At 37.2% G+C, this 15,342-nt stretch overlaps 1 pseudogene; it reads right to left on the bottom strand.

The window, feature by feature from the left end:
• Positions 1 to 14,954: 14,954 nt before the first annotated feature.
• Positions 14,955 to 15,342, bottom strand: LOC122753035 (annotated as a pseudogene).

Below are 15,342 nucleotides of genomic sequence, written 5' to 3'. Positions count from 1 at the left end.
TTAGTTGGTGTTCAAAATATGCATTTATTTATGGAGATGCATAGGTTCACTTTGTGAAAAGGACTCTAATGGATTTCTTATGCAAAATGTCATTTAAAAATCCATGTTTCATTTTCTTCAGTTGGTTAATTTTATCTTGGGATGGAGAGGAAGAGGGGAAAGAGCTTATTCAGAAACTGGTAAGGACTCAATAAATAGCCAGTGATGAATAACAGAGAAATAATCTTATATAGTGGCAAAAGTGTTGATTTTTATTCCGAGGTCCTGGCTCTGCTAATTATTACTTGTTTTCTTGAATAAATCACTTAACTCTTTCAGCTTGTTTCCTCACCTGCAAAATGAGGGGTTAGATTAGATGACTTTAAAGGTCTCTTATGACTGAAAATCTATGACTCTATATGAAAATCTATGACTCTTCTCAAGGAAATTGTAATCTAGTTTTGAAGACAAAACTAACATACACAAACTAATTAGTGAATCAGTGTTCCAGTGTGTGATACTAATTATTCGTAGAAATTCAGAAAAGAAACTTCTCTGTGGTTTAAAGTAATTCACAAAAGCTTAGTGGAGGAATTGGGTCAAGAGCTGAGACTTTAAATGATGCTTTCTCATGAATTTGGAGTTGTAGCTTGAAGGAAATCTGCATAAGAAAGCTGAGATAATGTATATGATAGGGCTTTGAAGACTAAATGACTACAAAAATGAAGAGATAATGATGATGATTGATCATAATGTGTGAGCTAGTTGCTAAGGGCAACATGACCTGAAGTGGAAACCACTGGATGCAAAGTACTAGTAACTACTCTAGCTAACAGATTCTGGTTGGGGGTAGAAAAGATTTTCTCCCCTTTGAGTGGACTCCCTTCTGATTGAAAAAAAAATAGTTACATCATTAGCGATAAATCTATGTAACTCATCTTCTTTTCACATTTGGAAGAAGCAGAAAGTCATATTGTTTGTGAGTGCATGTAAAAACTGTAAGAGGGGTATGATGATGATGAGATAAAGCTCACAAGTATGGTGGAAGGATATTTTCTAATCAAGTCTAGGGAAAATCAAGCTTAGCTTAAGTTATATTATTACCCATTGAGGATTAGTTGGAAAAATATCAAATTGTGCTTAGGTGTTTATTTCTTTAAATCTTGCTATATATAGGCATCACATTTAAAAAAAACCTCTTTAGTATGAAGTTATTTTTATTATAAATTATGAGTAAGGAAAAGACCACATTTATGTAAATGGTTTATTTTCTTTATTTGCCAAACCATATTGTGTTTTTCTTGTTTGTTGCATGCATAGTGAAGCAGAAAAAAACACTCTAAAACCAGAATATCTACATTACAAATTCCATTTCTGCTATTCTTAAGATTGTGGTTTTAATCAGGCTGCTCAAACTATGTAAGCCTGTTTCTTCTACTGTAATTTGGGAAGATTGTCCCTCTCTATCTGACAGGGCAGTAAGGAATCTTGACCTATAGTGGAAGGTCAAGGGATGGAAGAATGTGATACTAAGAAGAAATAAAAGAAGAAAGGCCCCTTGCCTGTTCACAATAAATAATAGATATGAGACTATTCCATAGAGGGCAAAGTTGGATAATGTGAAGACAAATCATGTCTGGCCTTCAAACATAAGTGGAGGATGTCATCCTATGTGTCAAATCTGATAAGCATGCTCCATTTTTTTGTGATTCAAATTGGGAACCCAGGAAGTATAACTAGGGGTTACAAAGTCTCCAAAGAAATTGCAGCCCTTAAGAATGGTGTTTTATTTTGTTTTTCTCATTGTCACTCATTCAAACCAAGAACTCCAAACAAGAAATGCAGTTTGGGGAACCGACCAGCTGGTTAAGAAGATGACAACAGGATTTGGAGTTCTGGACCATTGCTAATAACGTAGCTTTTGACTGGGAATGGAATGCAACCAATGAGGACTGGTCAAATATATAACCTGCCACCAGAATTATTGTGAACTAAAGTCTTACTTTCTGCAAGAAGCCTCTCCCAGTCCTCCTTAATCTTAGTGCCATCCTTCTGAAGCTACCGTCCAATTTATGCTTATATCTTACTTGTACATAATTATTTACCTCTCTCCCAGATTAGACTGTGGATAAGACCATGAGAGCAGGTATTGGTATTTTTACCTCCTTTGAATCCCCTGGGTTTATTGCCTTGTAGGTGCTTAACAAATAGTAATTGAGTAATTGACTGATTCACAAGCAGTTAGGTTAAAGAAATTTTCTGTAAAATCCAAAGGATTTCCCTTGTGAACATCAGAATTTGGCTTATGTTTTCTACAACAGAAGAAAAAGTGCTCTCAGAACTCAGATTTGATTCTTGTGAGTGGGGGGGGGGGGAGGGGGGTCCAAACGATGGTCAGTAGACTAGAAAAGGAAACATTGATTATAAAGAGCCAGCAAAATTGAATCAAGAAGAGGTCATGACAAACTAACCTCAATTCCTTTATTGACAGGTTTATTAGCCTATATAATTAAGGAATGCTATCCATATTATTTAACAAAATCTCTCATTTTGTTGTTTTTTCAGAATAAAGAGATGAATTTGGCTTTATACTTTTTTGCATTTTTATTAGTGATTCATCAGATGATATTCTTATCAAATTTTCAGATTACACAGAGTTAGAAGGGATGGATAACATGATGGATGATAGAGTCAGGATCCCTCCAAATCTTGATGGATTAGAACAAATCTAATAAAATGAAATTTAACAGACATAAATATAAAAAGTCTGGAGTTTGGATTGAAATTAATCAACTCTAGGAGCACAGATAAGTGGGGCATGACTAGACAGTAGCAATTCATTTGGGAAAAAAAAGATCTGGGAATTTTAGTGGACTGCAAACTTTGACTCAATAATGGGATGTGGCAGTCGAAAGAACTAATGTGATCTCATATTACTTTGAGAGAAACACGAGGTCTAGAACAAGGAAGGAGTTAGACCTACTGTACTTGGCCCTAGTCAAACCACATCTGAAATGTTGTGTTCATTTCTGGGTACCATACTCTAGGAAGGACAGTGATAAATTTGAGAACATTCAGAGGAGGTAATGAGGAAGGGCTGCAAGACCAAGGTCATGCTATACAAAGATCCAGTGAACAAATCAGATACTTAAACCAGAAAAGAAAAGACGAGGATATGATGTTTGTCTTCAAATATTTAAAAGGCAGTCTTGAACTAGGTGCAAAGGGTAGAATCAGATGAAAGATGAATTTTATTTTAATATAAGGGAAACCTAACAATTATAGCTCTTCAATAGTGAAACAGGAAGCCTCAGATGGTAATGGGTTCCCCTCATTGGGTGTATTTAAATAAACATTGACAGACCACTTGTTGAAGATGTTATGGACCCCTGGGTACCTCAGAAGTTTTCTGGGGTAAATCAAAGACCCTTCTCCTTGAGAAACTAAACCAAAGGACAGACACACCTAAAGAGATAAGTGGCACTGGATCGGGACTGAGTTAGCTCTAGGACCACCACCCTTCATTCTAGTCTCCCCTACCCCTAGGGGAGATAAGATTAGGTATGGCTGCTGCCTTTGTGGCAAGAGGAGGACAGAAATGGCTTGAGAGATCCAGAGCCACCCCTCACCCAAATTCGCCCAGACACCACCAGTGGGGGATGTTCCTCCCCCAATAAGGGAACTTTCCACAGTCAGATGATCACCTCATGGGACCACCATCAGTCCTCTATAAAAGCATCTGTCTGTCTCCTGCTCAAGGAGAAAGCTATCTCAGAGAGCCATGCCTCTGTGTCATGCTTTCTTCCCATGAAAAGAAGTCAAAGGACTTCTCTCTTGGTTTCCTTTCCCTATAGCCTAAATAAAATATTGTTTTATTTTAATTGGATTTGTGTGCAAGAGGGTGTAATTCTTTAAAGAGGAATTCCTAGGGACTCCTACTCCAAACTCCCATCAATTTCCCCAGAAAAAAGATATGATAGAAGAAGATTCTTATTCAGGTATGAAGTATCCTACATGCCATATGAAATTGCTCCCAATGCTGAGATCTATAATTATGGGAGAAAAGATAGTAGCTTACAATTGGGTGACCCATATGTCAAGACCTGGTGTGTAATTCTGTTCTCTTTCTTCTGTCCTAGGAACAAGTTATTATTTGGTATTAATTTTGACAGTTTAGTTAACAGACTTCTTTTCTATCCAGAAGTTGTTTCTTGTTCTCCATCTGACTTCTGAAAGATAGAAGAGAAATAGAAGGAAAAGGACAATAAAATTTCACCAGGGTTTAATTTGCTTTTGGTAAAAGGCCATGTGTAAATGGACAGGTAATAGGTGTTGCTGACACTGCTGCTGTTGTCTGAGCCTGATATTTTTCTAGAGAAAATTTCCTTTCTAAAGCATTTGGGAATTATGGAGAAACATTAACTGGTGTGATGTAAGCTAAGTAGAGCCCTGGAGGTCCGTGTGTGGGCACAAACGGATTAAGTTAAACACTCACTAAAATTGCTTTCTGTACCCTAGATGAGAAATGATTGATCACAAGTCAAAATGTTCTCATTTAGAGAGAAAAGGCTTACAGGTAAATCTGGCCTGAGGCTAACCCAACATCCTCTTTACTCTGACTTTCACATTTTGCCTGGTAAAGGCTAGAGGAAAGGGTGCTCAGATTGAGGTCACTTAATTCCTCACATATAGCATTCCAGCTGGGTCTTCTGTTGGGTCAATCTTACAATTTGAGACAATTGTGGGAAGCAGGGCTTAAGACATATGACTAATGGTCATCAGACACACACACACACACACACACACACACACACAGAGGCTCTGACTAAAGTATCTGGTTTCAAAGCATCTACATTTAATGAAACTATTAAGGATGACTTAATTGACTATCTTACCAATAAATCGTTTAAATAAGAGAATAATTATAAATTATATAAAAATTACAGAATCATAAAATTAGTAAGGGATCCTAGAGGTCATCTAATATTGCAAACTCTGAAGCACTGTGTACATGTGAGGAATTATAATGATGGCTGCCTATTCCCTTTGATTTACAGATCATAGATTGAGAATTGGAAAGGACTTCAAATGGATCCCAATCCCATCATAGAAGAGATGAAAAAAAAAACCATAGAACCAGGAATATACTTTATAAAAAATAATTATAACTTTTACATAGGATTTTAAAGATTTCAAAGCTCTTCAATTTCAAAATTAATTTTATTTTTAAATACGGGGGAGTCTGACTTTTTCTGCTCCCTCCTCTCCCCTTATTGAGAAAGCAAGAAAAAATAAAATCATTTTTGCAAAAATGTATAGTCAAACAAAACAAACTCTAGATTTGGCCATGTCCAAATAGATCTATAGATCTAGATGTAGATGTATGGATAGAGATATATCAATCTGCACTCTGAGTACATCACCTTTATCTCCAGAAATAGGTAGCATGTTTCATCATGAGTTTTCTGGAATCATGATTGATTATTACATTGATCAGAGTCTTTTAAGTTATTCGTCTTTACAATATTATTATAATATAAATTGTTATCCTGGTTCTGTTTACTTCATCTGTTTGATTTCATACCAGTCTCTCTAGTTTCTCTGATACTATTTCCCTTCATCATTTCTTGCAGCACATTTCCTCCTCATTTCTCACCTTGGGAAGATCTCATCAGTTCTGGTACTCGACATCATCACTACCCTCTGCCTTTCTGCTTCAAGAGAGGGGCTATGAGGGGGCGGCTAGGTGGCACAGTGGATAGAGCACCGGCCCTGGAGTCAGGAGTAGCTGAGTTCAAATCCGGCCTCAGACACTTAACACTTACTAGCTGTGTGATCCTGGGCAAGTCACAACCCCAAATGCCTCACTAAAAAAAAAGAGAGAGAGAGAGAGAGAGAGAGAGAGAGAGAGAGAGAGAGAGAGAGAGAGGAGCTATGAACTCCAAATCTCCACTTAAAAGAGAAACCCCAGCTCAGACATCTCCTTATCTCTCACTTGGCTGGAGTACTTTGGGATTTCTCTGACTTGTCCACCATGCCCCTGCATCGGGCACTGTCCCTGACCACTTCTCCCCACCCCACTTTTCACCTTCTTTTTGTCTTCCCCTTTTGGATTGTAAGCTTCTTGAGAGCAGAGGCTTTTTTTTCTATATTGGATTTGCAGTGTTTATCACAGTGCTTGTCACATTTTCTTGTTGTTCAGTAGTTTCAGTCACTCTTTATGAGTCCATTTGGTGTTTTCTTGGCAAAGAGACTGGAATGCTTTAGCATTTCCTTTTCCAGTTCATTTTACAGATGAGAGAAACTGAGACAAACAGAGTTAAGTTACTTACCCAGGGTCACACATCTACTAAGTGCCTGAGGCAAGATTTGAATTTAGGAAGATGAATCTTCCTGACTCCAAGCCCAGTACTCTATCCCCTGTACCATTTAGCTACTTGATAAATTTTTATTTACATCCATGTACCATAACTTGTTCAGCTATTCCCAAATTGCTGGGCACGTGTCAAGTTTCCAATTCTTTCCAACAATAATAGCTGCTATAACTTTTTTTTATATATTATTCCTTTTCCTCCTTCTTTAATCTCTTTGGGGTATAGCCCAGAAGTAGTATCCCTGGGTCAAACAATATGCACAGTTTACTAACTTTTGAGGCATAGTTCCAGATTGATTTCCAGAATGGCTAGACCAGTTCACAGCTGAATCAATAGTGTATTAATGTAACTTTCTCCCCCTAATCCCCTTCTCTTTGCTCATTCTCTCACCCTATACCCACAGGTTCTTTTCCTTTCTGGGAAACCACTCTTCAAGATCTACCCTCCTTAGTTAGTTTTGCTTAAGACTAATCCCTCCCTTAATGAACTCTTCCTCTAATTCTCCCCTCTCTCATTTCCCTTTTCCCTGCTCTTTTTCCATTAGATGAAATACATTTCTATATCAACTGTGCGTATGTATTTCCCCCTCCATTGGCCAGGAAAGATGAAATGAAGTGCAAGTTTTGCTTACTTCTCTACCCTTTCCTCCTTTTTTATATAGTCAAAAGACTTTACATCTTAAGTACAGGAAATATGTTTCCCTCTGACCTCACTTCCAGTATATTACCTTTACTCTTCCTTTTCCTTGTTCTTTTAAGACCATCAAAAACATAACCAAACTCCTCCCTGGCATTCTATCTTGTTAGACTTCTTTGGTGATAAAAAGGGTTCTGAGAGGACACATGTATCATTTCCCCATGTTACATTATAGTTCACCTATAATGTAATAATATAATAATATAAAAGTCCCTTATGACTGTTTGCTTACATTTAACTTTTAATGTTTTGTTTGACTCCTGTATTTATATTTCAAAGTTTCCATATAATTCTCATATATTTATGAAGAATGCTACTAAGTGTCAAGTGTCTAAGGCTGGATTTGTACTCAGGTGGTCCTGATTGCAGGGCCAGTGCTCTATCCACTGTGCTACCTAGCTGTCCCTTCTTCACCCATTTTACATGGTGGCTGCTAAGTCTTATGTGATTCTGACTGGCTCCTTCATACTTGAATTCTTTATTTCTGTCTGCTTGCAGTATTTTTTTCTTTGACCTAGAGGTTGGAAGCACTTTTCTTTTTTTGATTTCTTACAATATATCTATGCAGTCTTTTTGGTTATGGTTTTCCTCAATTTATTTTCAAGATCAGTTGATTTTGCTATGAGATACCTTCTATTTCCCCCTCCCTTTTTCAGTCTTTTAACTTTGTTTTAATATTTCTTTGTATTATGAAGTCGTTAGCTTTCTATTTGGTATATTCAAATTTTAAGGGAGTTTGATGCTTGAGCAAGGTTTTGTATTTTGCATTCCAAACTGTTAATTCTCTATTTCTGTCTTCAACAGCTCTTATTTCTTTTTGTATTTCATTACCACTTCCATTTATAAAAATCAAATATCGAGTATTGTGTCATTCCAGAAAATAATAATGATGATAGTGAGCACTCATATAGTGATTTAAGGTTTGCAAAATCCTTTGCAAATATTATCTTATTTTATCTTCACAGCAACCTTGGAAGTAAGTGCTGTTATTTTACAGAAGAGGAAACTGACATAGACAGAGGTAAGTTTCTGAGGCTGGATTCCTACTCCAAGTTTATTGTTTTATCCATTGTACCACCTAGCTGCCTCTGGTATTGAATGTTGTATTATTCCAAGGTTTCAGGGATAGCGTAGTCTGGGGACCTACAAGTTTTCAGTGTTTCCTAAGTGTTCTGATCTGTCCTCCTGTTCTGAGCTCTTACTTCTTGAGCACTGAAAATACTGCTGTGCTTTGGATCAAGAAGTGTTTGATTTGTCAAGATTTTTTACGACAGCTGCTCTGGGTAGAGTTTGGTGGAAACCTTCCCAGCAAGGCCAGCAATAGTCATTAGGAAACGGAGTTTTATTCTTGGCTCTAATGAGCAAATCTAAGAGGAATGTTATGCCTCAAGGGGGAAAAAAAGCGCAGCTAACATGTGTATCCTGGGTTCAGAATCACAGGATCTGGAAAATGTAAGGGGTCTTAGTGGTCATCTAGTCCAACCCTTCATTTTATAGAAGAGGAAAATAAAGCAGGGAAAACTGACTGCCTATCAACATGTAGTTGTTTTACTGAAACAATTTTATTTCTAGTTTTTGTTTTTTAAACATCACTTTTATTTGAAATACATTTCTCTACCTCCCTTACTCTATGTTGAAGAAAAATATAAATACCATACAAGGCACAAATGTATCAGAAAAAATCATTTAATTTAACATTATTCTATTTTCAAGGTATTTCAGACTTGCAAAGAGAGAAGTACAAACATAGTTTTCTTATGCCTTTTGCCATGCCTCTCTACCTCAAGACAATTTGAGGTAAGATTTATAGGAATCTTGAATAAGGAAAAGATCATAATATGCTAAAACATTCTAAAACAATAGTCCTGCATCAGTTTCTTCCCAGATCACCTCCCCCCACCCCACTGCAATCAACAGTATCTAGAGGGGATGAACAAAGAGGAGTCTGCTGTTAGATGGATCAATAGCTCAATAATTTTAGGGGTGGGGAAGGCAATGATAATGAACAGGAAAAGAGGTATTCTTTATTCTTGGTTTTAGTTTCCACCCTTGTCTTCCCTAAGAAAAACCTCAAATACGAGCTTTTTAGACCAGAAAAAATATTTTCCCCCCACACCAGCAAATCATCCCTTATAACATTTTAAGTTGGGAAGAAAAACAACTCAGGAAAATTGACCAATATATCTAATGAGTCTGAAAATATATGCAATATTCCATACCCATGGGCCACTACTTCTGTATAAAAAAGGAAAGAAATGCTTTTCCTCATTTCTTCTTCATGTAAAAGCTTGGTAATTTTAATTATGGTGTTCTTTATCAGGTTTTGTTTGCATCTGCATTGTTGTAATCATTATGTATATGTGAATATTTTAATGTGGTTATTGTTTTCCTGGTTCTGCTTACTTCACTGTTCATGTCTTCTATTCATGTCTTCCCATGTTTCTCTGAATTTTGTAAATTCACTGTTCTTTAAAAATAGATTTATTATTTATTTTCAACATTCTTTTCTTTTTAAGTTTTGAGTTTCAAATTCTCTCCTTTACTCTAACTCCTCTTCTGCTTGCTGAAAAAGCAAGCAAAATGATATCAATTATATATGTGAAATTATGCAAAACATTTCCATACTTGCCATGTCACAAAAAAGAAGCAACAAAAAAAGAATAAAGAGAGAAAATTATACTTCAATTTGTACTAAAAGTTCATCAGTTCCTTCTCTGGAGGTGGATAGCATTTTTTCATCATGAGTACTTTGGAATTATCTGGGATCACTGTGTTGATCAAAGTAGCCAAGTCTTTCTCAGTTGATCACCATTACAACATTGCTGTCACTGTACACAACCATAACCAGTTCTTCTCACTCTACTTTGCATCAATTCATATGTTCTGCTTTGGTTTTTTTCCCTGAAACTACCCCCTTGTCATTTCTCATAGCACAATAATTTTCCATCAAAAGCCATTGCTCAATTGATGAGCATCCCCTCACTTTCTAATCCTTTGCCACCAGTAAAAGAGCCACTATATTCTTATACATATAGGTCCTTTTCCTTTGATCTCTTGTGGATATGAACCTAATAGTTGTATTGTTGAGTCAAAGCGAATGCACAGATTTATAGCCTTTTGGGTAGAGTTCCAAATTGTTCTTCAGCATGATTAGATCAGTTCACAATTCCATGAACAATAAGTGTACCTATTTTCTGTCATACCCTCCAGCAATTGTCATTACTGATATGTGTGAGGTAGTACCTCAGAGTTGTTTTGTCTTTCTTTTTTTTTTTTTAATTTTTTTTTCGGGGCAATGGGGGTTAAGTGACTTGCCCAGGGTCACACAGCTAGTAAGTGTCATGTGTCTGAGGCCGGATTTGAACTCAGGTACTCCTGAATCCAGGGCCGGTGCTTTATTCACTGCGCCACCTAGCCGCCCCTGTTTTGTCTTTCTATAAACAATAATGATTTAGAGCATTTTTAATAGGACTATTGATAGCTTTGATTTCTTCTTCTGAACACTGCCTGTTTATGCCCTTTGATCATTATCAATTGGGGAATGGCTCATATTTATAAATTTGACTCGGTTCCCTATATATTTGAGAAATAAGGACTTTATTGGAGAAACTTGCTGTAAATATTTTAATATTACATTATCTATGGTACCACTTAGCAAAATGTAGTTTCTCTATCTCTTTTCATTAGGTCCAGTTTTGCTTTTGCTCCATCTGAGATCTTGATTGTTACCCCTGCCTTTTTCTACATCAGCTGAAGCATAATTGATTCTATTCCAATTCCTTATTTTAATTCTGTGTATGTTCCTCTGTTTCAAGAGTCTCTCATAAATGATATACTGTTGGATTCTGGTTTCTAAAAGATTCTGTTATCCACTTTCATTTTTTGGGTGGGCTCATCCCATTCACATTTATAAGTATTGTGATGTTTAAAATCTAAATTGTGTGATCGTCTTAAATTAAAAAGTTTCAGTACCAGTCTTTGGGCATTAAACATTTATTAAAAGCATACAGGTATTTACATGGAGTTCAGAAAGTTAAGAAAAAGAAAACCTACCTAGTCTAGAGTTCCGGCCTTGTCTGGTTCCTCATCAAGTCCTCCGTCACCAGCCTGCTTCAACCACGAACTCTCCTGCAAGCTGATTGTGGAAGCTTTTTATAGGTCTGGAACAGAGGCGGTCCTTACACACTGCTTCAAGCTGATTGGTTGGCGTCATCCAAATCCATTGGTTTAGAAGGTGTTCTCAAATTGAGTTCATAGTCTAGCTTCTGAGAACAATACTTAAGGGGTAGTCCGGTGTGATTACTTGAAGTAGGCTAATCAGCAGTCAATCACTCTCACTTGATTCAATCAGTCTAGATTAATCTCCAGGTAGGTCCTTGAGTATCTGCTAAATCCCATTATTTTATCACAGTATGATTGCTGACTGTGTATTTCCCTCTATCCTATTTTCTTCTGTTTATGCTTCTTTTTCTCTTTTAATCCTGCTCTTCCTCAAAAACATGTTTTGCTTTTGGCCACTCTCTTAATCTGTCCTTCCTTTTATCATTCTACCCCCCTCAATATCTTTTATTTCCTTCTCTTCTATTTCCCTATTGAGTAAGGACAGATTTCTATATCCAACTGTGTATATCTATTCTTCCCTCTTTGAACCAATGCTGATGAGAGTAAGATTCATGCATTGCCCATTAACCCTCCCCCATTTTACTCTCTCCTTATAAAAGCTCTTCCTTGAGCTCCTCTTCTATGTAAGAAATTTCTCCCCATTTACTCTCCCTTCCTCCTTCTCTCAGTACATCCCTCTTTCTCACTCTTTCATTTTTTATCCCAACATAATCAACTCACACTCATGTCCTCTGTTTATGTAGATGCCTAACTTCCCTAAAATTATATTGTTCTTTTTTGGAGGGGCAATGGGGGTTAAGTGACTTGCCCAGGGTCACACAGCTAGTAACTGTCAAGTGTCTGGGGCTGGATTTGAACTCAGGTCCTCCTGAATCCAGGGATGGTGCTTTATCTACTGTGCCACCTAGCTGCCCCCAAAATGATATTGTTCTTAGGAGTTATATGTTCATTTTCCCCTATAGGAATGTAGAAAGTTGAAACTTATTGAAATATTTTTGATTACTCTTTCATATTTACCATTTTATGTTTTTCTGGAGTTTTAATGTACATTTTTCTATTTAGCTTTGGTCTTTTCATCAAAAATGCCTGAAAGTCCTCTAATTTATTAAATATCCATTTCCCCTTAGTTTTGCTGGATTTTCCTGGTTGTAATTTTAGATCCTTTGTTTTCCCAAATATCATATTCTAAGACTTCTGCTCCTTTAACGTGGAAGCTGCTAAATCTTGTGTGATACTGACTAAGGCTCCATGGTATTTGAATGTTTTCTTTCTGGCTGCTTGCTGTTTTTTCTCCTTCATCTGGGAGCACTAAAATTTGGCTATAATATTCCTGGATGTTTTAACTTTTCAGCATCTCTCTTAGGAGGTGATCTCTATATTCTTTCAATTTCCCTCTAGATCTAAGAGACCAGTTCAGTTTTTTCTTTGTAATTTCTTAAAATATGATGTCTAGGATCTTTCTTTGATTATGGTTTTCAGGCAGTCCAATAATTCTGAAATTATCTCTCCTTAATTGTCCAGGTCAGTTGTTTTTCCAAAGAGATGTTTCACATTTTCTTCTATGTTTTCAATCTTTAGACTTTGTTTTATTTTTTCTTCTTGTCTCATGGAGTCATTAGCTTCCATTTTCCAAATTCTAATTTTTAAGGAATTATTTTCTTCAGTGAGCTTTTGTACCTTTTTTCATTTGGCTAATTTTGCTTTTTAAGGAGTTCTTTTCTTCAGTGAGTTTTTATGCCTCTTTTATCTTTAGGCCAATTCTGATTTTTAAGGTGTTATTTTTCTTTGGTTGTGTGTATGTGTGTGCCTCTTTTACCAAGCAATTAATTCTGTTTTCATATTTTTCTTACATCACTCTCATTTCTTTTCCCAATTTTCCCTCTACCCCTATTGTCTTTCTTTCACTTTTCTAGTAACTCTTCTTGGTCTTAGGTCCAATTTGCATTTTTCTCTGAGGCTTTGCTTGTAAATGTTTTCACATTGTTATCTTCTTCTGAGTTTATGTCTTGGTCTTCCCAGCCATTGTAGTACCTTTTTATGGTAAAATTATTTTTCTGTTGTTGTTTGCCTATTTTCCCAGACTAATTCTTGACTTTTAATTCTATGTTAAAGTTGGACTCTGCTCATTTTTGGGTGGGAAGGCACTGTGCCAAGATTTCGGCCTTTTTCGTGCTGCTGTTTTCAGAGCTAGTTCTGAGGGTCTGCAAGTTTTTGGTGCTTTCAACGTGGGGTGAACTGAGGAGAGGTGTGGTCACTGCTCTCCTGCTCTACACTCTGGTCTTTACCTTAGGAAGGGTCTCTGTTTCCCTGTGGCCACAAGCACTAGTATTCCTTTCTGCTTTGGAACTATAACCAGGGCCCCTGCTCCCTTGTAACTGACCAGAAGTGTTCTTCTCTGCCTTGAAATTCTGACCCAGTATGGTGTATGGCAACAGAGTTGCCAATCAGTGCCAGTAAAAGGTCCCCTGAAATCTCTTTCTGGCCAGTTGTCTAATCCCCTTACCATCTCTGAGCTGAGAGCTCAGAGAAGTGGTACTTCTGCTGCTGCCTCCAAGAGAGACAGCTGGTACTGATGCCATTCTTTGGGACAGCTCCCTCTCCCCATGTCACATACCTCCCCTGCCAACCTCCAAAGTTGTTTTAGGCTGGAAAAGTGTCCTACTCTGACCTTTTAAAAATTTATTATTATTATTTTTTTTAAATGCTAAAACAGTCAATACTCTTATTTTTATATGAACATCACAATACAAATATAAGCTGCATTTCTGTCCCACTCTTCCTGTTTCTTCTTTCACAGAAGTGGGAAGTCTTCTTATAGATCTGGAAACTACCCCTGGGGCAATTTGCAAAAAGAAAAACTGCAAGCTATCAACAATCATGGCAAAATGCTCTACCTCTTTAAAAAGAATGCAAATTAAAACAATTCTGAAGCTTCACTTTACATTCATAAGACTGAGAAAGATGACAAAAGAGGAAAATGGTCAATGATGGAGTGACTGTGGCTAGGCACACGAATGCACTTTTGGTGGTGCTGTGAATTTGTCCAACAGTTCTGGAAAGTGATTGGGAATTACTCTAAAAAGTCACTAAAACACACACACACACACACACACACACACACACACACATCTTTGCCTCAGTGATACCACTATTGGAATATAACCCAAGAAAAGCAAAGATAGAGGGAAAGGTACCATATATAAAAATGTATCTAGCAGCACTTTTCGTAGTAGCAAAGAACTGCAAGCAAACAATACTAATCAAATGAGAAATATCAAATGAACATATGGGATATGAAAGCAATGGAATATTATTGTGCTCTAAGAAATGAATATGATGTCAGATGGTTGAGGGAAAGTAAGCAGAACAGGAAAACAACTTATACAACCACCACAATATAAAGGAACACAACACTGATAGACTTCAAAACTGATTAATTCATTCGGCTACTATGACTTCAGAGGACTGGGAAAGTGATTCCCTTCCTTTGGCAGAGAGGTATTAAACTATAGGTATAGAACAAGCAATACTTTATAGATACTTCCAATGTGTTGGGGGTTTGTTCCCACTGTGCTTATTTATCACTTAAGGAAGGGATGTACTGGGGGGCAGGAGAAGGGGAATCATGGGAAAGTGACAATGATGTAAAAGAGTGTCAACATTTTAAAAGGGAAAAGGGAGGGGAAAAAAATTCCATGTCTGAGCCCCAGCACCATGATGTTCTGGTGAAATAGAACAAAGAATACAAAACTGAGAAATGGGTTTCCTTATGTCTTATATATTTTATCTGTCTGGTCTAGGCATTGCTGGGCGAGTGGGTACCATCATGGGATGAGGAAGGGGCCTCATCATTAGAAGGCCAGGCATCATAGGCATGTGGCCTCCCATGGGTATCCTCATGCCAGGAGGTAGTCCCCATCATGCTAGGGTGAGGAGGTGGGATCATAGGCCCTCCTAGCGGAAGAGCTGAGAACAGGTTGGGAGGAATTCTTCCTTGCTGAAATGCAGTAGTTGTTTTCTTAATCCGGATCTGGGCTTTCTCTTCCATCCATTTTTGATAATAGTCTCTCACATTCTCTTTGTGCTTCCTGCCACTGCAGTGTGTCTTCCTCACAGATGGAGAATCATGAGTGAGGTACATATCACAGTAATCACAGTAAAACTTAGGCAT

Source organism: Dromiciops gliroides, chromosome 4, assembly GCF_019393635.1.
Source record: "Dromiciops gliroides isolate mDroGli1 chromosome 4, mDroGli1.pri, whole genome shotgun sequence".
In the NCBI taxonomy this organism is placed as follows: Eukaryota; Metazoa; Chordata; class Mammalia; order Microbiotheria; family Microbiotheriidae; genus Dromiciops; species Dromiciops gliroides.
This window is presented reverse-complemented; position numbering and strand designations above follow the sequence as displayed.